At 44.7% G+C, this 21,083-nt stretch overlaps 1 protein-coding gene across 1 annotated transcript in view; it reads right to left on the bottom strand.

The window, feature by feature from the left end:
• Positions 1–21,083, bottom strand: part of LOC128689593 (uncharacterized) — a 147,509-nt gene that overhangs the window by 1,839 nt on the left and 124,587 nt on the right. The window lies entirely within an intron of this gene.

Here is a 21,083-nt window from a genome sequence, read left to right as displayed (position 1 = left end):
TGATATCTTTAACATATCTCCATCATACATTTAAAAGTTATGTGAAAGTTATACGGTGTTACATATATGACTAATAACCACTTAGATTTGGTCATTTTATTATAAAACACTGGTCAACTAAGGTTTCAGTTCACTTTTAATGGCATTTGTTTCCAACTGATTTTTGGAAGCTGAAAATTCAAATTTGAACTTACCTCCCTCACCACAATTACTTTTTAGCTATATTATTGTCTGCTGAGTGTTTGGTCATTCTATGGAAAATGATTTATTGTTTTGCTTGAGTTTTATGCATTTATGAGATTGTTTTGCTACTGATGGACTGAATATTTTCTCTTTCGAGAGCAAGCGGTATTTTCAACTGTCCAGTTATATGCCTACAGTAAATAAACGAAAGAACATTTTTTGTTAAATTTATGGCAGTTTTACTCAGACAAAACCCTCAGTGAAAACGTATTTTCACCACTGGTGTGAAGATCGGGGAATAAGTTATGGGCACAACATCGCTGTAGAGTGACTTGATCTAGCTTAGTAGTTTGCTGGAAGGAAATCATGCAAGCCATTTGCAGTCCCAGTATTATGGAGGGAACGAAAGGATCACACCACGGGTTATTTCTGTATCACAAGAGTATCGGGAATTTTATCGAAATTCAAATCCAAGACATATCCCGATCTTCTGCAATCGGACCGCTGGAACATTCAGATTATCTCCCTGTTTCAGTACCACCCTCAAGATATATCTCTCTTGGATGATGATGAAGAAGCCCATCTGAAGATGCTTCATAAAGTTAATGATTCCAAAATAAAGGAAGGAATCTTCATCAGACCCCAAATTCGTAAATTACTAAATGATCCTCATTTAGAGGGAAATATCCAAGATACTGAGCTGAGAGCCTGGGCGGCATTCATAACACTTGCTCAGGTTTCTTGGTCAGCAATCATAGCAATAATTACATAAATATTATAGAAGAACTATTGGCAGTATATCATCAACTGAATATCCATCAATCGGTACTATACTCAGTCCGCTTGGCAGAAATAAGCGAAAGTGGTTGAAGGCGTCACGGTGGGAGTTAAAACAGATACTTCAGAACGCCAGGACGCCAGGTAGCCGGGTTACAAACAATGTTACTTCGTTGCCCCTGACACACCAGTGAGCCTCAGACATGGTCTCCAGCTATTTCATTCTCCTGTATGCTCTAGCCTCACGAGCATAACTATACTCAATGCACACAGAAACAGAGGTATATACACAGAAATGTCGCAGCCAGCAGGATTCAAACCCACCATGGTTGCTGTGCACGAGTGTGCCTTAAGGCGTCACGGTGGGAGGTAAGTCACACTACCAGCTCGTGGATACCGACCAACGTGTGTTCGAATCCTGTTGGCGATATTTCTGTGTCTATACTTTCGCTATTTCTGGGTGGTGCATTGATATTACACACACACACACACACACACACACACACACACACACACACACACACACACACACACACACACACACACACACACACACACACACACAAATAGGTGAGTACACACACACACACACACACACATATATATACATATATATATATATATATATATATATATATATATATATATATATATATATATATATATATATATATATATATATATATATATATATATATATATATATATATATATATATATATATATATACATACATATATACATATATGAAAAAAAGGCTTTAAGGAAGAATATTTGCATTTCTTCCTGAAGCCTTTTGAATATTCCACTTACCCTACCACCCCATCTTTTTACTTTTTTTACCATATATATATATATATATATATATATATATATATATATATATATATATATATATATATATATATATATATATATATATATATATATATATATATAGATATAGATATATATGTCGTGCCGAATATGTAAAACTGGTCAATTAGCAAGAACTCATTTAAAATTAAATCCTTTCTAAAAATGTCTCTTATACGTTTAAAGCTAGATTTTTATCATTAATGTTGGTGTAAAAATTTTTAATTTTGCAACCATAGAATCTTAGAAAATTTACCTAACCTTATTATAACAAGAACAATTTATTTTAGCCTAACCCAACTAAATATATTTTAGATTTGTTTACAATAATTTAATACTAAACAAACACAGTGAAATATATTTTTTTCGTTAGGTTCTGAATGATTTTTGCGAAATTATTACATACGCAAATTTTCACTTGTCCTATATGGCAAGATGAACGTTGCTATTTAAGCCAAGATCGCAAATTCTGCCTATTCGGCACGACATATATATATATATATATATATATATATATATACATAATGTAGATGGGGTCCACCTCTGGTGTAAATTGTGGGACTCAGCCTCGGAGAAATGGATAAAAAGGCTTCAAGGAAGAGTATTTGCATTTCTTCCTGAAGCCGTTTAAATATTCCACTTCCCCTACCACCCCATATATATATATATATATATATATATATATATATATATATATATATATATATATATATATATATATATATATATATATATATATATATATATATATATATATGTATATAAACACTGATGTCTGGCTGAAGGAGACTCGAACCTACGAACCCTGGAACAAGGTAAGCAGTGCTATACCATTCTCACCACACTGGACAATACCTTGGAGACTAGCACAATGCTAGACTTTGATCCAAGGCAGCCAGCTTTCAAGGAGAAGGCTTACAGCATCAGCCTTACCGATGCATGCAGGGGATGAGATGAAAAGCTGTAAGCCTTCTCCCTGAAGCTGGCTGCCTTGGATCAACGTCTAGCATTGTGCAGGGCGCCAAGGTATTGTCCAGTGTGGTGAGAATGGTATAGCACTGCGTACCTTGTTCCAAGGTTCGTAGGTTCGATCTCTTCTTCAGCCAGAGATTAGTGTTTGTGTATATATCGCCTGCTCTTGCGAAATCCTTGCAATATATATATATATATATATATATATATATATATATATATATATATATATATATATATATATATATATATATATATATATATATATATATATATGTCGTGCCGATTATGTAAAGCTGGTCATTAGCAAGAACTCATTCAAACTTAAGTCCTTTCTTAAATTTTCTCTTATGCGTTTAAAGATATATTTTTTCATTAACGTGATGTAAAAATTTATAATTTTGCACCAAAAGAATCTTAGAAAACTTACCCAACCTTATTATAACAAGCATAATTTATTTTAGCCTAATCCAACTAAATATTTTAGATACGTTTACAATAATTTAATACTAAACAAACAAAACGAAATATATTTTTTTTCGTTATATATATATATATATATATATATATATATATATATATATATATATATATATATATATATATATATATATATATATATATATATATATATTATATATATATATATATATATAATGTCGTGCCGAATAGGTAAAACTTGCTATTTTTTCTTAAATAGCAACGCTCTTCTTGCCGAATAAGGCAAGCCGTTCTCACCAGTAGAGGTTGTCGAAGTTGATGGTCTGTACCAAGATACCCTTGTGTTGCAGTGTCTGACAGAATGAATATTAAAATGGTATAAAATACCTTGTGTTGCAGTGTCTGTCAGACACTGCAACACAAGGGTATCTTGGTACAGACCATCAACTTCGACAACCTCTACTGGTGAGAACGGCTGGGTTTGAGAGGGACCTGCCCTCCCAAAGCAACCTACGTCTCACCTCCTGGCACTATATAAGGCTCCATCCTGTCACTTCAACTTCATATTGTTTCAGACAATGGAACAATGCTCTTCTCCAGACTGAGGGACTGACCACCTCAAAACTTTAAGGGTGATGGACTGATTACATCGTCTTCAAGTATCTTCTGCTTCTATCAACTTTTCTGTACTCGACTGAAGAAGCCTACTGTGTAGGCGAAACGTTTCGAAATAAAGATACCTAACTGTTGCATATGTGTCTTACCTAACAAGCAACAGCAAGTAAACTCCTCTACAAACAGTACGTGAAACTGAAACAAGTATCAGATCCAGTCACAGAGTTTTGTGGAACTGTGTGAAGAGAAAATGAATGAACGGAGCAGTATTAATAAAGTATATGAATAAATGGATAAAACTGCATGGAACGATGAATAGGCTAATGGCAAAATACAGTGTTATTTAGCGAGGAATCACTAGGTATAAAAATTTATGTACTCAAAAAAAATCTGACGGAGAATTACGAAGATGTAGAGTAATAAAGGGGATAATAAACAATGTTAGGGAAAAGGACACAGAGACAACTAATTTGACATTTTATTGTGGCAACATTTCGTTCCCCAGGAGAATGATCAAGCCGCTCCTGGAGAGCGAAACGTTGCCACAACAAAATATTACATTAGTTGCATCTGTATCCTTTTACCTAATATTTTGTAATTCTACAATTATTTCTAATAGTGAACAACAGTGAATAAATTATTCGCTTCGTAACAAAACTATATTTTTAATAACTGTCTAAAAATGAAACAATGAGTAATATGTAAACTAGCAATATTATATATAAAAAAACAGGTACAAAAATGAATTAAATAGTGTATAAACGAGTCACAAAAGAGGTGGCGTAAAAAATGAGAGAGAAAAAAATAATAAAATTAATAACCGGATAAGATTTGCAAGGAAACAGTTAAACTATTTACAAAAGGTTTAGATATGCAAATGACACTATACAACCTGCAGAGTAATTTGTATATACAAAAATATATTGACTTGTATTAATAAAACAGAGAAATATGAGGAATCTGGGAAATAGCTATGGAAATGGACTGAAGAGAATAACAAAAACAAGAAAAGTATATGATTAAAAGTATTTAAACGTTCGCTTAGCGTTTAGATAAACCCATCCTGCCCGTGGCACGTACTTGAATACGGACACGAATATCTGGGTCGAAGCCAATGCCGCTGAGGACTGCAAATGTTGGATGTCGAATCTCATATTGAGCTAAATTCTGGCTGAGGCTGGTTAAGTGCTGAGTAAAGCCTTGAAGTGCTGAGTAAAACCTTGGAGTGCAGAGTAAAACCTTGAAGTGCTGAGTAAAACCTTGAAGTGCTGAGTAAAACCTTGGAGTGCAGAGTAAAACCTTGAAGTGCTGAGTAAAACCTTGGAGTGCAAAGTAAAACCTTGGAGTGCAGAGTAAAACCTTGAAGTGCTGAGTAAAACCTTGGAGTGCAGAGTAAAACCTTGGAGTGCAGAGTAAAACCTTGGAGTGCAGAGTAAAACCTTGGAGTACAGAGTAAAACCTTGGAGTACAGAGTAAAACCTTGGAGTGCAGAGTAAAACCTTGGAGTGCTGAGTAAAACCTTGGAGTGCAGAGTAAAACCTTGGAGTGCTGAGTAAAACCTTGGAGTACAGAGTAAAACCTTGGAGTGCAGAGTAAAACCTTGGAGTGCAGAGTAAAACCTTGGAGTGCTGAGTAAAACCTTGGAGTGCTAAAACCTTGGAGTGCAGAGTAAAATCTTGGAGTGCAGAGTAAAACCTTGGAGTGCTGAGTAAAACCTTGGAGTGCTGAGTAAAACCTTGGAGTGCTGAGTAAAACCTTGGAGTGCTGAGTAAAACCTTGGAGTACAGAGTAAAACCTTGGAGTGCTGAGTAAAACCTTGGAGTACAGAGTAAAACCTTGGAGTGCAGAGTAAAACCTTGGAGTGCTGAGTAAAACCTTGGAGTACAGAGTAAAACCTTGGAGTACAGAGTAAAACCTTGGAGTGCTGAGTAAAACCTTGGAGTGCAGAGTAAAATCTTGGAGTGCAGAGTAAAACCTTGGAGTGCTGAGTAAAACCTTGGAGTGCTGAGTAAAACCTTGGAGTGCTGAGTAAAACCTTGGAGTGCTGAGTAAAACCTTGGAGTACAGAGTAAAACCTTGGAGTACAGAGTAAAACCTTGGAGTACAGAGTAAAACCTTGGAGTGCTGAGTAAAACCTTGGAGTACAGAGTAAAACCTTGGAGTGCAGAGTAAAACCTTGGAGTGCAGAGTAAAACCTTGAAGTGCTGAGTAAAACCTTGGAGTGCAGAGTAAAACCTTGGAGTGCTGAGTAAAACCTTGGAGTACAGAGTAAAACCTCGGAGTGCAGAGTAAAACCTTGGAGTGCAGAGTAAAACCTTGGAGTGCTGAGTAAAACCTTGGAGTGCTGAGTAAAACCTTGGAGTGCAGAGTAAAATCTTGGAGTGCAGAGTAAAACCTTGGAGTGCTGAGTAAAACCTTGGAGTACAGAGTAAAACCTTGGAGTGCAGAGTAAAACCTCGGAGTGCAGAGTAAAACCTTGGAGTGCAGAGTAAAACCTTGGAGTGCTGAGTAAAACCTTGGAGTACAGAGTAAAACCTCGGAGTGCAGAGTAAAACCTTGGAGTGCTGAGTAAAACCTTGGAGTGCTGAGTAAAACCTTGGAGTGCTGAGTAAAACCTTGGAGTGCAGAGTAAAATCTTGGAGTGCAGAGTAAAACCTTGGAGTGCTGAGTAAAACCTTGGAGTGCTGAGTAAAACCTTGGAGTGCTGAGTAAAACCTTGGAGTGCTGAGTAAAACCTTGGAGTACAGAGTAAAACCTTGGAGTACAGAGTAAAACCTTGGAGTGCTGAGTAAAACCTTGGAGTGCAGAGTAAAATCTTGGAGTACAGAGTAAAACCTTGGAGTGCAGAGTAAAACCTTGGAGTGCAGAGTAAAACCTTGAAGTGCTGAGTAAAACCTTGGAGTGCAGAGTAAAACCTTGGAGTGCAGAGTAAAACCTTGGAGTACAGAGTAAAACCTTGGAGTGCAGAGTAAAACCTCGGAGTGCAGAGTAAAACCTTGGAGTGCAGAGTAAAACCTTGGAGTGCTGAGTAAAACCTTGGAATGCAGAGTAAAACCTTGGAGTGCTGAGTAAAACCTTGGAGTGCAGAGTAAAACCTTGGAGTGCTGAGTAAAACCTCGGAGTGCAGAGTAAAACCTTGGAGTGCTAAGTAAAAATTGGAGTGCAGAATAAAGCCTTAAAGTACAGAGTAAAACCTTGGAGTGCAGAATAAAACCTTGGAGTGCTGACTAAAAATTGGAGTGCAGAGTAAAACCTTGAAGTACAGAGTAAAACCTTGAAGTACAGAACCTTGCAGTGCAAAGTAAAAGTATTTAGCTGCATCGTCTGGTAAAGGATACAAGATCTTGCTCACTTGAACGCAGATTGCTTATAAATACTTTATTTCTCTCTTTGTATTTAAGCCACATTTTCTAATAGTTAGAGCACTTTGGGTTGCTTTGTAAACAGAATCGACTGATACTCAAGCACAAATGCTTGAGTTGGTTGATTACTGCGGATTAGTAACCTGTCAAGTGCTCAAGAGTCGTTAAAGCCGCATGATACCTGTTTACCACCAGACAAGAATAGTTAAACCTTAAAGTTGCGAGTAATATAAACTCTCAGTATATATACACTGAGAGACTTACACCACAGAGTGTAATTATGTATCCTGTGTGCGTGGGTGGTGGGTGTAACACTCAGCTGGACTAGGCTAGTTTGTGCCCTGCAGTTACTCCGCTGTTCTTGTACTCTTTTGTAGGGCGTTGTTACACAATCCGCACATGATAGAATGAAACCTATGACGATGCTTCGGTCCCGACCTGGACCATTAACTAGTTAATGGTCCAAGTCGAACCGAAATGTTGTCATAAGTTTCATTCTTCAGTGTGCGGGTTATCTGTATATTATTCTAGCCACAATATTGTGCCTCTTTGTTCTTCAGTGTTTTGTTAACCATTGGTGTTAACGAGCTTGTTGTTAAAGGGATATTATCAGCCTCTCTCTACAGCGGTTCAAATTGGCTAGTATTCAGTGATTTGTAGCTGTGTTTCTTTCATCAACATTGCCAAGACAACACAGAAAGTTTCTGTCTGTTCCTTCTGCCATTTCTTTCTTGAACGTTTATCGGTATCTTTAGTTAGCTCAATGGCATCCATTCCTTTCACCTAATCTTTCTCGCGTCTGTAAATAAACTCTGCGTTTTCAAAATTAATATTTTTCTACATTTCCCTTTTAAATACTTTTTTTTTTCAACATCCGTGATTATAGGAATTTTATCTTTAACTTTCACTTTTTTTTCAAATTTTTAAAGAGTTTTGATTCCAAATGACTGCCACAATTCTCTTGTTGAGATTTCTCTCCTGGCATAAAAGTTTGTGAAGGAGGGAGTGTAATTACCTCTTGTATCACTTGCTTGTACTTATATGAATATAATTTTTTGTGGGAGTTTATCTTTTTTCTTATACATTTATTATATATAATATTAAAAAATATCCAGGAACTTTGCTGGATTATTTTTTTTAATTTTATTTAAATCCAGTTACACACGTCTGTAATTGTAAAGAAATATCTCGCAATAGCTCTTCTACTCTGCTTCTTACATGATTTAAAGTTATGATCTTTCAGTCTTCCTATTGCTGAAAATAAGAAGTGATTCTTTACTATTTTTTCACAATCTTTTATAATACGAAGTCACCATCTCTCTCTCTCTCTCTCTCTCTCCCTTCCAGTGAAAGCATCACCACTGTTTTTAAGTCTTTCTTTCTTTTAGTCCTTCCTCGTAATATATCTTGCATCGTGTGTATGCTCGCGTCCATGAAGTCAAAGAAAAAACTGGAAATCTATATTGAAAATATAGCGTAGATGAGTCCGAGGATCTACCAAAGGCATTAACAGCATTTATATAGCATGTTCTAAGCGAGCGCAGTCCTGAGTGTAAGATATTAATCCATTTTACAAGAAGGATCGCACGTTTCTTCACGGTCACATAGGATTGCCAAGCTACACACCCGGACTTCACTCACTAGTCATTACTAAGACGAGTAACCTGACTCATACCCATGCACGGACGGTGGCAATCTATTTCGCATTACTGTACTTCCTTCACCACTATATATTTTCTCTCATCCTGTGACCTTTCCTTCAGCCTCTGCTGCTCCATCTCCTGTTGTCGGTTTCTCCTTTTAGAGCTCTCGACACAGTGAAAACTTATGCAGTTGTACATTCACCTAAGTCCTAAGTAATACAAATAATACAAGAGAACAAGAAAACACAGTATATATGTAGTGGAGAATATAAGTCGTTGTAAGTCAGGTGAAGGCATCAGGTCATCTAATTATCGTGGCAGCAGAGAATCTTTTACGCATAATAAAATAATATTTTACTCTTTGTTTTTTAATCTTTAATGGAAACTACTCTATTGAATGAACATAATATTTCGATAAATTACTCATATCAAGATCCATAAAAAATTTGTTTTAGGACATTCCTAAAAGTCTTAGGTTTTAGAGGATTTTAAGCGTACAAAATGTAAGTTTTTAAAAGAGGTTAAGCTTACAAAATGTAAGTTAATGCTGGAGGGAAGAGTTCAGAATTCACGTCCCTTCAAAGGATAAAAGTGAATTGATGCTGATGAAAGGCTCTTGATTCAATGTATTCGAGTTATCCTCTTTCCTCTTTGATCAGACTTGATTTCCTTGAATTCCCTTACGGTTTCAGAATTTCCCCATGTATAAAGAAAAATAATAATAAGAGTAATAATAATAATAATAATAATAATAATAATAATAATAATAATAATAATAATAATAATAATAATAATAATAATAATAATAATAATAATAGTAATAATAATAACCGTGTTCCAGCAACGTCCGCAAGACAAGGTCAGTTCTCAGTAGTGGGAGGTGGTGCTGAGTGATGAGTGCAGAGCTGGTGGTGGTGAGTAGCAGCAGGTGGTGCTGAGTGATGAGTGCAGAGCTGGTGGTGGTGAGTAGTAGGAGGTGGTGCTGAGTGATGAGTGCAGAGCTGGTGGTGGTGTGTAGTGGGAGGTGGTGCTGTGTGATGAGTGCAGAGCTGGTGGTGGTGAGTAGTGGGAGGTGGTGCTGAGTGATGAGTGCAGAGCTGGTGGTGGTGAGTAGTAGGAGGTGGTGCTGAGTGATGAATGCAGAGCTGGTAGTGGTGAGTAGTAGGAGGTGGTGCTGAGTGATGAGTGCAGAGCTGGTGGTGGTGAGTAGTAGGAGGTGGTGCTGAGTGATGAGTGCAGAGCTGGTGGTGGTGAGTAGTAGGAGGTGGTGCTGAGTGATGAGTGCAGAGCTGGTGGTGGTGAGTAGTAGGAGGTGGTGCTGAGTGATGAGTGCAGAGCTAGTGGTGGTGAGTAGTAGGAGGTGGTGCTGAGTGATGAGTACAGAGCTGGTGGTGGTGAGTAGTAGGAGGTGGTGCTGAGTGATGAGTGCAGAGCTGGTGATGGTGAGTAGTAGGAGGTGGTGCTGAGTGATGAGTGCGGAGCTGGTGGTGGTGAGTAGTAGGAGGTGGTGCTGAGTGATGAGTATAGAGCTGGTGGTGGTGAGTAGTAGGAGGTGGTGCTGAGTGAAGAGTGCAGAGCTGGTAGTGGTGAGTAGTTGGAGGTGGTGCTGAGTGATGAGTGCAGAGCTGGTAGTGGTGAGTAGTAGGAGGCGGTGTTGAGTGATGAGTGCAGAGCTGGTGGTGGTGAGTAGTGGAAGGTGGTGCTGAGTGATGAGTGCAGAGCTGGTGGTGGTGAGTAGTAGGAGGTGGTGCTGAGTGATGAGTGCAGAGCTGGTGGTGGTGAGTAGTAGGAGGTGGTGCTGAGTGATGAGTTCAGAGCTGGTAGTGGTGAGTAGTAAGAGGGGGTGCTGAGTGATGAGTGCAGAGCTGGTGGTGGTGAGTAGTGAGAGTGGTGCTGAGTGATGAGTGCAGAGCTGATGGTGGGTGAGTAGTGAGAGTGGTGCTGAGTGATGAGTGCAGAGCAGATGGTGGTGAGTAATGAGAAGGGGTACTGAGAGATGAGTGCAGAGCTGGTGGTGGTGAGTAGTAGGAGGTGGTGCTGAGTGATGAGTGCAGAGCTGGTAGTGGTGAGTAGTAGGACGTGGTGCTGAGTGATGAGTGCAGAGCTGGTGGTGGTGAGTAGTAGGAGGTGGTGCTGAGTGATGAGTGCAGAGCTGGTGGTGGTGAGTAGTAGGAGGTGGTGCTGAGTGATGAGTGCAGAGCTGGTGGTGGTGAGTAGTAGGAGGTGGTGCTGAGTGATGAGTGCAGAGCTGGTGGTGGTGAGTAGTAGGAGGTGGTGCTGAGTGATGAGTGCAGAGCTGGTGGTGGTGAGTAGTAGGAGGTGGTGCTGAGTGATGAGTGCAGAGCTGGTGGTGGTGAGTAGTAGGAGGTGGTGCTGAGTGATGAGTACAGAGCTGGTAGTGGTGAGTAGTAGGAGGCGGTGCTGAGTGATGAGTGCAGAGCTGGTGGTGGTGAGAAGTAGGAGGTGGTGCTGAGTGATGAGTGCACAGCTGGTGGTGGTGAGTAGTAGGAGGTGGTGCTGAGTGATGAGTGTAGAGCTGGTGGTGGTGAGTAGTAGGAGGTGGTGCTGAGTGATGAGTGTAGAGCTGGTGGTGGTGAGTAGTAGGAGGTGGTGCTGAGTGATGAGTGCAGAGCTGGTGGTGGTGAGTAGTAGGAGGTGGTGCTGAGTGATGAGTGCAGAGCTGGTGGTGGTGAGTAGTAGGAGGTGGTGCTGAGTGATGAGTGTAGAGCTGGTGGTGGTGAGTAGTAGGAGGTGGTGCTGAGTGATGAGTGCAGAGCTGGTGGTGGTGAGTAGTAGGAGGTGGTGCTGAGTGATGAGTACAGAGCTGGTGGTGGTGAGTAGTAGGAGGTGGTGCTGAGTGATGAGTGCAGAGCTGGTGGTGGAGAGTAGTAGGAGGTGGTGCTGAGTGATGAGTGCAGAGCTGGTGGTGGTGAGTAGTAGGAGGTGGTGCTGAGTGATGAGTACAGAGCTGGTGGTGGTGAGTAGTAGGAGGTGGTGCTGAGTGATGAGTGCAGAGCTGGTGGTGGTGAGTAGTAGGAGGTGGTGCTGAGTGATGAGTGCGGAGCTGGTGGTGGTGAGTAGTAGGAGGTGGTGCTGAGTGATGAGTATAGAGCTGGTGGTGGTGAGTAGTAGGAGGTGGTGCTGAGTGAAGAGTGCAGAGCTGGTAGTGGTGAGTAGTTGGAGGTGGTGCTGAGTGATGAGTGCAGAGCTGGTAGTGGTGAGTAGTAGGAGGCGGTGTTGAGTGATGAGTGCAGAGCTGGTGGTGGTGAGTAGTAGGAGGCGGTGCTGAGTGATGAGTGCAGAGCTGGTGGTGGTGAGTAGTGGAAGGTGGTGCTGAGTGATGAGTGCAGAGCTGGTGGTGGTGAGTAGTAGGAGGTGGTGCTGAGTGATGAGTGCAGAGCTGGTGGTGGTGAGTAGTAGGAGGTGGTGCTGAGTGATGAGTGCAGAGCTGGTGGTGGTGAGTAGTAGGAGGTGGTGCTGAGTGATGAGTTCAGAGCTGGTAGTGGTGAGTAGTAAGAGGGGGTGCTGAGTGATGAGTGCAGAGCTGATGGTGGGTGAGTAGTGAGAGTGGTGCTGAGTGATGAGTGCAGAGCAGATGGTGGTGAGTAATGAGAAGGGGTACTGAGAGATGAGTGCAGAGCAGGTGGTGGTGAGTAGTAGGAGGTGGTGCTGAGTGATGAGTGCAGAGCTGGTGGTGGTGAGTAGTAGGAGGTGGTGCTGAGTGATGAGTGCAGAGCTGGTAGTGGTGAGTAGTAGGAGGCGGTGCAGAGTGATGAGTGCAGAACTGGTGGCGGTGAGTAGTGGAAGGTGGTACTGAGTGATGAGTGCAGAGCTGGTGGAGGTGAGTAGTACGAGGTGGTGCTGAGTGATGAGTGCAGAGCTGGTGGTGGTGAGTAGTAGGAGGTGGTGCTGAGTGATGAGTGCAGAGCTGGTAGTGGTGAGTAGTGGAAGGTGGTGCTGAGTAATGAGTGCAGAGCTGGTGAAGGGCCAGTAGTGAGAGGTAGTGCTGAGTGATGAGTGCAGAGCTGGTGGTGGTGAGTAGTGAGAAGTGGTGCCGAGTGATGAGTGCAGAGCTGGTGGTGGTGAGTAGTGAGAGGTGGTGCTGAGTGATGAGTGCAGAGCAGGTGGTGCTGAGTGATGAGTGCAGAGCAGGTGGTGGTGAGTAGTGGTAGGTGGTGCTGAGTGATGAGTGCAGAGCTGATGGTGGGTGAGTAGTGAGAGTGGTGCTGAGTGATGAGTGCAGAACAGATGGTAGAGAGTAATGAGAGGTGGTACTGAGTGATGAGTGCAGAGCTGGTGGTGGTGAGTAGTAGGAGGTGGTGCTGAGTGATGAGTGCAGAGCTGGTGGTGGTGAGTAATAGGAGGTGGTGCTGAGTGATGAGTGCAGACCTGGTAGTGGTGAGTAGTAGGAGGCGGTGCTGAGTGATGAGTGCAGAGCTGGTGGTGGTGAGTAGTGGAAGGTGGTGCTGAGTGATGAGTGCAGAGCTGGTGGTGGTGAGTAGTAGGAGGTGGGGGTGAGTGATGAGTGCAGAGCTGGTGGTGGTGAGTAGTAGGAGGTGGTGCTGAGTGATGAGTGCAGAGCTGGTGGTGGTGAGTAGTAGGAGGTGGTGCTGAGTGATGAGTGCAGAGCTGGTGGTGGTGAGTAGTAGGAGGTGGTGCTGAGTGATGAGTGCAGAGCTGGTGGTGGTGAGTAGTAGGAGGTGGTGCTGAGTGATGAATGCAGAGCTGGTAGTGGTGAGTAGTAGGATGCGGTGCTGAGTGATGAGTGCAGAGCTGGTAGTGGTGAATAGTGGAAGGTGGTGCTGAGTGATGAGTGCAGAGCTGGTGGTGCTGAGTAGTAGGAGGTGGTGCTGAGTGATGAGTGCAGAGCTGGTGGTGGTGAGTAGTAGGAGGTGGTGCTGAGTGATGAGTGCAGAGCTGGTAGTGGTGAGTAGCAGCAGGTGGTGCTGAGTGATGAGTGCAGAGCTGGTAGTGGTGAGTAGTAGGAGGCGGTGCTGAGTGATGAGTGCAGAGCTGGTGGTGGTGAGTAGTGGAAGGTGGTGCTGAGTGATGAGTGCAGAGCTGATGGTGGTGAGTAGTAGGAGGTGGTGCTGAGTGATGAGTGCAGAGCTGGTGGTGATGAGTAGTAGGAGGTGGTGCTGAGTGATGAGTGCAGAGATGGTATTGGTGAGTAGTAGGAGGCGGTGCTGAGTGATGAGTGCAGAGCTGGTGGTGGTGAGTAGTGAGAGTGGTGCTGAGTGATGAGTGCAGAGCTGATGGTGGGTGAGTAGTGAGAGTGGTGCTGAGTGATGAGTGCAGAGCAGATGGTGGTGAGTAATGAGAGGTGGTACTGAGTGATGAGCGCAGAGCTGGTAGTGGTGAGTAGTAGGAGGTGGTACTGAGTGATGAGTGCAGAGCTGGTAGTGGTGAGTAGTGGAAGGTGGTGCTGAGTAATGAGTGCAGAGCTGGTGAAGGGCAAGTAGTGAGAGGTAGTGCTGAGTGATGAGCGCAGAGCTGGTGGTGGTGAGTAGTAGGAGGTGGTACTGAGTGATGAGCGCAGAGCTGGTGGTGGTGAGTAGTAGGAGGTGGTACTGAGTGATGAGTGCAGAGCTGGTAGTGGTGAGTAGTGGAAGGTGGTGCTGAGTAATGAGTGCAGAGCTGGTGAAGGGCAAGTAGTGAGAGGTAGTGCTGAGTGATGAGTGCAGAGCTGGTGGTGGTGAGTAGTGAGAAGTGGTGCTGAGTGATGAGTGCAGAGCTGGTGGTGGTGAGTAGTGAGAAGTGGTGCCGAGTGATGAGTGCAGAGCTGGTGGTGGTGAGTAGTGAGAGGTGGTGCTGAGTGATGAGTGCAGAGCAGGTGGTGCTGAGTGATGAGTGCAGAGCAGGTGGTGGTGAGTAGTGGTAGGTGGTGCTGAGTGATGAGTGCAGAGCTGATGGTGGGTGAGTAGTGAGAGTGGTGCTGAGTGATGAGTGCAGAACAGATGGTGGGGAGTAATGAGAGGTGGTACTGAGTGATGAGTGCAGAGCTGGTGGTGGTGAGTAGTAGGAGGTGGTGCTGAGTGATGAGTGCAGAGCTGGTGGTGCTGAGTAGTAGGAGGTGGTGCTGAGTGATGAGTGCAGAGCTGGTGGTGGTGAGTAGTAGGAGGTGGTGCTGAGTGATGAGTGCAGAGCTGGTGGTGGTGAGTAGTAGGAGGTGGTGCTGAGTGATGAATGCAGAGCTGGTAGTGGTGAGTAGTAGGATGCGGTGCTGAGTGATGAGTGCAGAGCTGGTAGTGGTGAGTAGTGGAAGGTGGTGCTGAGTGATGAGTGCAGAGCTGGTGGTGCTGAGTAGTAGGAGGTGGTGCTGAGTGATGAGTGCAGAGCTGGTGGTGGTGAGTAGTAGGAGGTGGTGCTGAGTGATGAGTGCAGAGCTGGTAGTGGTGAGTAGCAGCAGGTGGTGCTGAGTGATGAGTGTAGAGCTGGTAGTGGTGAGTAGTGGAAGGTGGTGCTGAGTGATGAGTGCAGAGCTGGTGGTGCTGAGTAGTAGGAGGTGGTGCTGAGTGATGAGTGCAGAGCTGGTGGTGGTGAGTAGTAGGAGGTGGTGCTGAGTGATGAGTGCAGAGCTGGTAGTGGTGAGTAGTAGGAGGCGGTGCTGAGTGATGAGTGCAGAGCTGGTAGTGGTGAGTAGTGGAAGGTGGTGCTGAGTGATGAGTGCAGAGCTGGTGGTGGTGAGTAGTGAGAGTGGTGCTGAGTGATGAGTGCAGAGCTGATGGTGGGTGAGTAGTGAGAGGTGGTACTGAGTGATGAGCGCAGAGCTGGTGGTGGTGAGTAGTAGGAGGTGGTACTGAGTGATGAGTGCAGAGCTGGTAGTGGTGAGTAGTAGGAGGCGGTGCTGAGTGATGAGTGCAGAGCTGGTGGTGGTGAGTAGTAGGAGGTGGTGCTGAGTGATGAGTACAGAGGTGGTGGTGGTGAGTAGTGGAAGGTAGTTCTGAGTGATGAGTGCAGAGCTGGTGGTGGTGAGTAGTAGGAGGTGGTGCTGAGTGATGAGTGCAGAGCTGGTGGTGATAAGTAGTAGGAGGTGGTGCTGAGTGATGAGTGCAGAGCTGGTAGTGGTGAGTAGTAGGAGGCGGTGCTGAGTGATGAGTGCAGAGCTGGTGAAGGGCCAGTAGTGAGAGGTAGTGCTGAGTGATGAGTGCAGAGCTGGTAGTGGTGAGTAGTGGAAGGTGGTGCTGAGTAATGAGTGCAGAGCTGGTGAAGGGCAAGTAGTGAGAGGTAGTGCTGAGTGATGAGTGCAGAGCTGGTGGTGGTGAGTAGTGAGAAGTGGTGCCGAGTGATGAGTGCAGAGCTGGTGGTGGTGAGTAGTGAGAGGTGGTGCTGAGTGATGAGTGCAGAGCAGGTGGTGCTGAGTGATGAGTGCAGAGCAGGTGGTGGTGAGTAGTGGGAGGTGGTGCTGAGTGATGAGTGCAGAGGTGGTGTTGGTGAGTAGTGAGAGTGGTGCTGAGTGATGAGTGCAGAGCTGATGGTGGGTGAGTAGTGACAGTGGTGCTGAGTGATGAGTGAAGAGCAGATGGTGGTGAGTAATGAGAGGTGGTACTGAGTGATGAGCGCAGAGCTGGTGGTGGTGAGTAGTAGGAGGTGGTGCTGAGTGATGAGTGCAGAGCTGGTGGTGGTGAGTAGTAGGAGGTGGTGCTGAGTGATGAGTGCAGAGCTTGTGGTGGTGAGTAGTGGAAGGTGGTGCTGAGTAATGAGTGCAGAGCTGGTGAAGGGCCAGTAGTGAGAGGTAGTGCTGAGTGATGAGTGCAGAGCTGGTGGTGGTGAGTAGTGAGAAGTGGTGCCGAGTGATGAGTGCAGAGCTGGTGGTGGTGAGTAGTGAGAGGTGGTGCTGAGTGATGAGTGCAGAGCAGGTGGTGCTGAGTGATGAGTGCAGAGCAGGTGGTGGTGAGTAGTGGGACGTGGTGCTGAGTGATGAGTGCTGAGCTGGTGGTGGTGAGTAGTGGGAAGTGGTGATGATATAGTCCTGCATATTCGCTAGTGGCTAACTTGTTCGTCTAAAAAAGCAGCAGCAATCACACACACACACACACACACACACACACACACACACACACACACACACACACACACACACACACACACACACACACACACACACACACGCACACACGCACACACACACACACACACACACACACACACGCACACACACACACACACACACACACACACACACACACACACACACACACACACACACACACACACACACACACACACACACACACACACACACACACACACAGGACCCTGTACACCGTGTACGTTAGGCCCATATTGGAGTATGCGGCACCAGTTTGGAACCCACACCTAGCCAAGCACGTAAAGAAACTAGAGAAAGTGCAAAGGTTTGCAACAAGACTAGTCCCAGAGCTAAGAGGTATGTCCTACGAGGAGAGGTTAAGGGAAATCAACCTGACGACTCTGGAGGACAGAAGAGATAGGGGGGACATGATAACGACATACAAAATACTGAGAGGAATTGACAAGGTGGACAAAGACAGGATGTTCCAGAGATTGGACACAGTAACAAGGGGACACAGTTGGAAGTTGAAGACACAGATGAATCACAGGGATGTTAGGAAGTATTTCTTCAGCCACAGAGTAGTCAGTAAGTGGAATAGTTTGGGAAGCGATGTAGTGGACGCAGGATCCATACATAGCTTTAAGCAGAGGTATGATAAAGCTCACGGTTCATGGAGAGTGACCTAGTAGCGATCAGTGAAGAGGCGGGGCCAAGAGTTCGGACTCGACCCCCGCAACCTCAACTAGGTGAGTACAACTAGGTGAGTACACACACACTCACACACACATTCACATACACACACACACACACACACACATTCACACACACATACACACACACACACACACACACACACACACACACACACACACACACACACACACACACACACACACACACACACACATTCACACACACAGGAGGAAGGACAAACACACCCCACAGAATCTCCCTCCAAAAGACTCCAACCGCGACATTCCCAACGCAACTGAGCAACCTATACTACAACCCACTCACTGTTCCCTCTGCCACCAACCCCCATATCACAAACCTCACCCCACCCTTATGGGCATTCTGACCCCACCCCCATCATCACAAACCCCACCTACACCACAGCCCCATATAGGCCCCCACCAAGGCTCTCGCTCCCCCAACCCCAATATTCTTGCATGACCACAATGATAGAAAAGAAACTGAAAGTTTGGTACACAAACGCGGATGGAATAACGAATAAACATGAGGAGTGGAACGAAAGAATCAGTGAAAAATCCCCAGACATCATAGCAGTCACAGAAACAAAACTCGCTGAGACAATAACAGACACAATCTTCCCAACGGGATATCAGATCCTGAGGAAAGATAGAAGGAGTAGAGGGGGAGGAGGGGTTGCACTGCTCATAAAACACCGATGGGGATTTGAGGAAATGGAAGGCATGGACATGATTGGAGAAAGAGTCTACATTGTAGGTACAATTCAGTCAGGTGAACATAAAGTAGTCATTGGAGTGATGTATAACCCACCACAGAACTGCAGGAGGCCAAGAGAGGAGTACGAAGAAAACAACAGGGTGATGGTGGACACACTGGCTGAGGTGGCAAGAAGAGCTCACTTGAGCAGAGCAAAGTTACTGGTAATGGGCGATTTCTACCACAGGGAGATCGACTGGGAAAACCTGGAGCCACATGGGGGTCCCGAAACATGGAGAGCCAAGATGATGGATGTGGTACTTGAAAACCTCATGCATCAACATGCCAGGGACACAACCAGAGAGAGGGGAGGATGAGCCAGCAAGACTGGATCTTGTGTTCACCCTGAGCAATTCAGACATTGAGGACATCACTTACGAGAGGCCCCTTGGAGCTAGCATCACGTGGTTCTGAGTTTTGATTATATAGTAGAGTTACAAGTGGAGAAGGTAACAGGAACTGAAGGGGACAGGCCAAACTATAAAAGGGGGGACTACACAGGTATGAGAAACTTCCTGCAGGAGGTTCAGTGGGACAGAGAAATGGTAGGAAAATCAGTAAACGAGATGATGGAATATGTGGCAACAAAGTGCAAGGAGGCAGAGGAAAGGTTTGTTCCCAAGAGAAACAGAAATAATAGGAAGACCAAAACGAGTCCTTGGTTTACCCGAAGGTGTAGGGAGGCAAAAAACTAAGTGCAACAGAGAATGGAAAAGGTACAGGAGGCATAGGACCGAGGAAAACAAGGAGATTAGTAGAAGAGCCAGAAATGAGTATGCACAGATAAGGAGGGAGGCCCAGCGACAGTATGAAAACGACATAGCATCGAAAGTCAAATCTGACCCGAAACTGCTGTATAGCCACATTAGGAGGAAGACAACAGTCAAGGACCAGGTGATAAGGCTGAGGAAAGAAGGTGGAGAACTCACAAGAAACGATCAAGAGGTATGTGAGGAGCTCAACACGAGATTTAAGAAAGTATTTACAGTAGAGACAGGAAGGACTCTGGGGGGACAGATCAGATGGGGACACCAGCAAAGAATACACCAACAAGTGTTGGACGACATACATACAGATGAGGAGGAGGTGAAGAAACTGCTAAGGGACATCGATACCTCAAAGGCAATGAGACCGGACAACATCTCCCCGTGGGTCCTTAGAGAGGGAGCAGATATGTTGTGCGTGCCACTTACCACAATCTTCAACACGTCCCTGGAAACTGGGCAACTACCTGAGGTATGGAAGACGGCAAATGTAGTTCCCAGTTTTAAAAGAGGAGACAGTAAAGAGGCACTAAACTATAGACCTGTGTCACTGACGTGTAGAGTATGCGAAGTTATGGAGAAGATTATCAGGAGGAGAGTGGTGGAGCACCTGGAACGGAACAAGAATATAAATGCCAACCAGCACGGATTCATGGAAGGCAAATCCTGTGTCACAAACCTTCTGGACTTTTATGATAAAATAACAGAAGTAAGGCAAGAGTGAGAGGGGTGGGTTGCTTGCATCTTCTTGGACTGCAAGAAGGCCTTTGACACAGTTCCTCACAAGAGATTAGTGCAGAAGCTAGAGCATCAGGTGCATATAACGGGAAGGGCACTGCAATGGATCAGAGAATACCTGACAGGGAGGCAACAACAAGTCATGGTACATAATGATGTATCACAGTGGGCACCTGTGACGAGTGGGGTCCCACAGGGGTCGGTCCTAGGACCAGTACTATTTTTGGTATATGTGAACGACATGATGGAAGGGTTAGACTCAGAAGTGTCCCTGTTTGCAGATGAAGTGAAGTTAATGAGAAGAATTAAATCTGATGAGGACCAGGCAAGACTTCAAAGAGACCTGGGCAGACTGGACACCCCTCGATGGATGACTGACCTACCTCCCCTTTCACTTATACATCCACTCCCTTGTTCATACATCCCAGCCCCAGGAAAACACACTCTCTGCCTCCTACTGGTCCAGCAAATGGCTTCTCGAATTTAATCCTGCCAAATGCAAAGTCATGAAGATAGGGGAAGGGCACAGAAGACCACAGACAGAGTATAGGCTAGGTGGCCAAAAACTGCAAACCTCACTCAAGGAGAAAGATCTTGGGGTGAGTATAACACCGAGCATGTCTCCAGAAGCACACATCAATCAGATAACTGCTGCAGCATATGGGAGCCTGGCAAACCTGAGAACAGCATTCCGATACCTTAGTAAGGAATCGTTCAAGACACTGTACACCGTGTATGTCAGGCCCATACTGGAGTATGCAGCACCTGTTTGGAACCCGCACTTGATAAAGCACGTCAAGAAACTAGAGAAAGTACAAAGGTTTGCGACAAGGTTAGTTCCAGAGCTAAGGGGAATGTCCTATGAAGAAAGATTAAGGGAAATCGGCCTGACCACACTGGAGGACAGGAGGGTCAGGGGAGACATGATAACGACATATAAAATACTGCGTGAAATAGACAAGGTGGACAAAGACAGGATGTTCCAGGGAGGGGACACAGAAACAAGAGGCCACAATTGGAAGTTGAAGACACAAATGAGTCAGAGAGATATTAGGAAGTATTTCTTCAGTCATAGAGTTGTAAGGCAGTGGAATAGCCTAGAAAATGACGTAGTGGAGGCAGGAACCATACACAGTTTTAAGACGAGGTTTGATAAAGCTCATGGACCGGGGAGAGAGAGGGCCCAGTAGCAACCGGTGAAGAGGCGGGGCCAGGAGCTAAGACTCGACCC

This window comes from Cherax quadricarinatus, chromosome 22 (assembly GCF_038502225.1).
Source record: "Cherax quadricarinatus isolate ZL_2023a chromosome 22, ASM3850222v1, whole genome shotgun sequence".
NCBI lineage: Eukaryota > Metazoa > Arthropoda > Malacostraca > Decapoda > Parastacidae > Cherax > Cherax quadricarinatus.
Note: the sequence above shows the minus strand (reverse complement) of the source record. Positions and strands in the feature narration are given on the sequence as shown.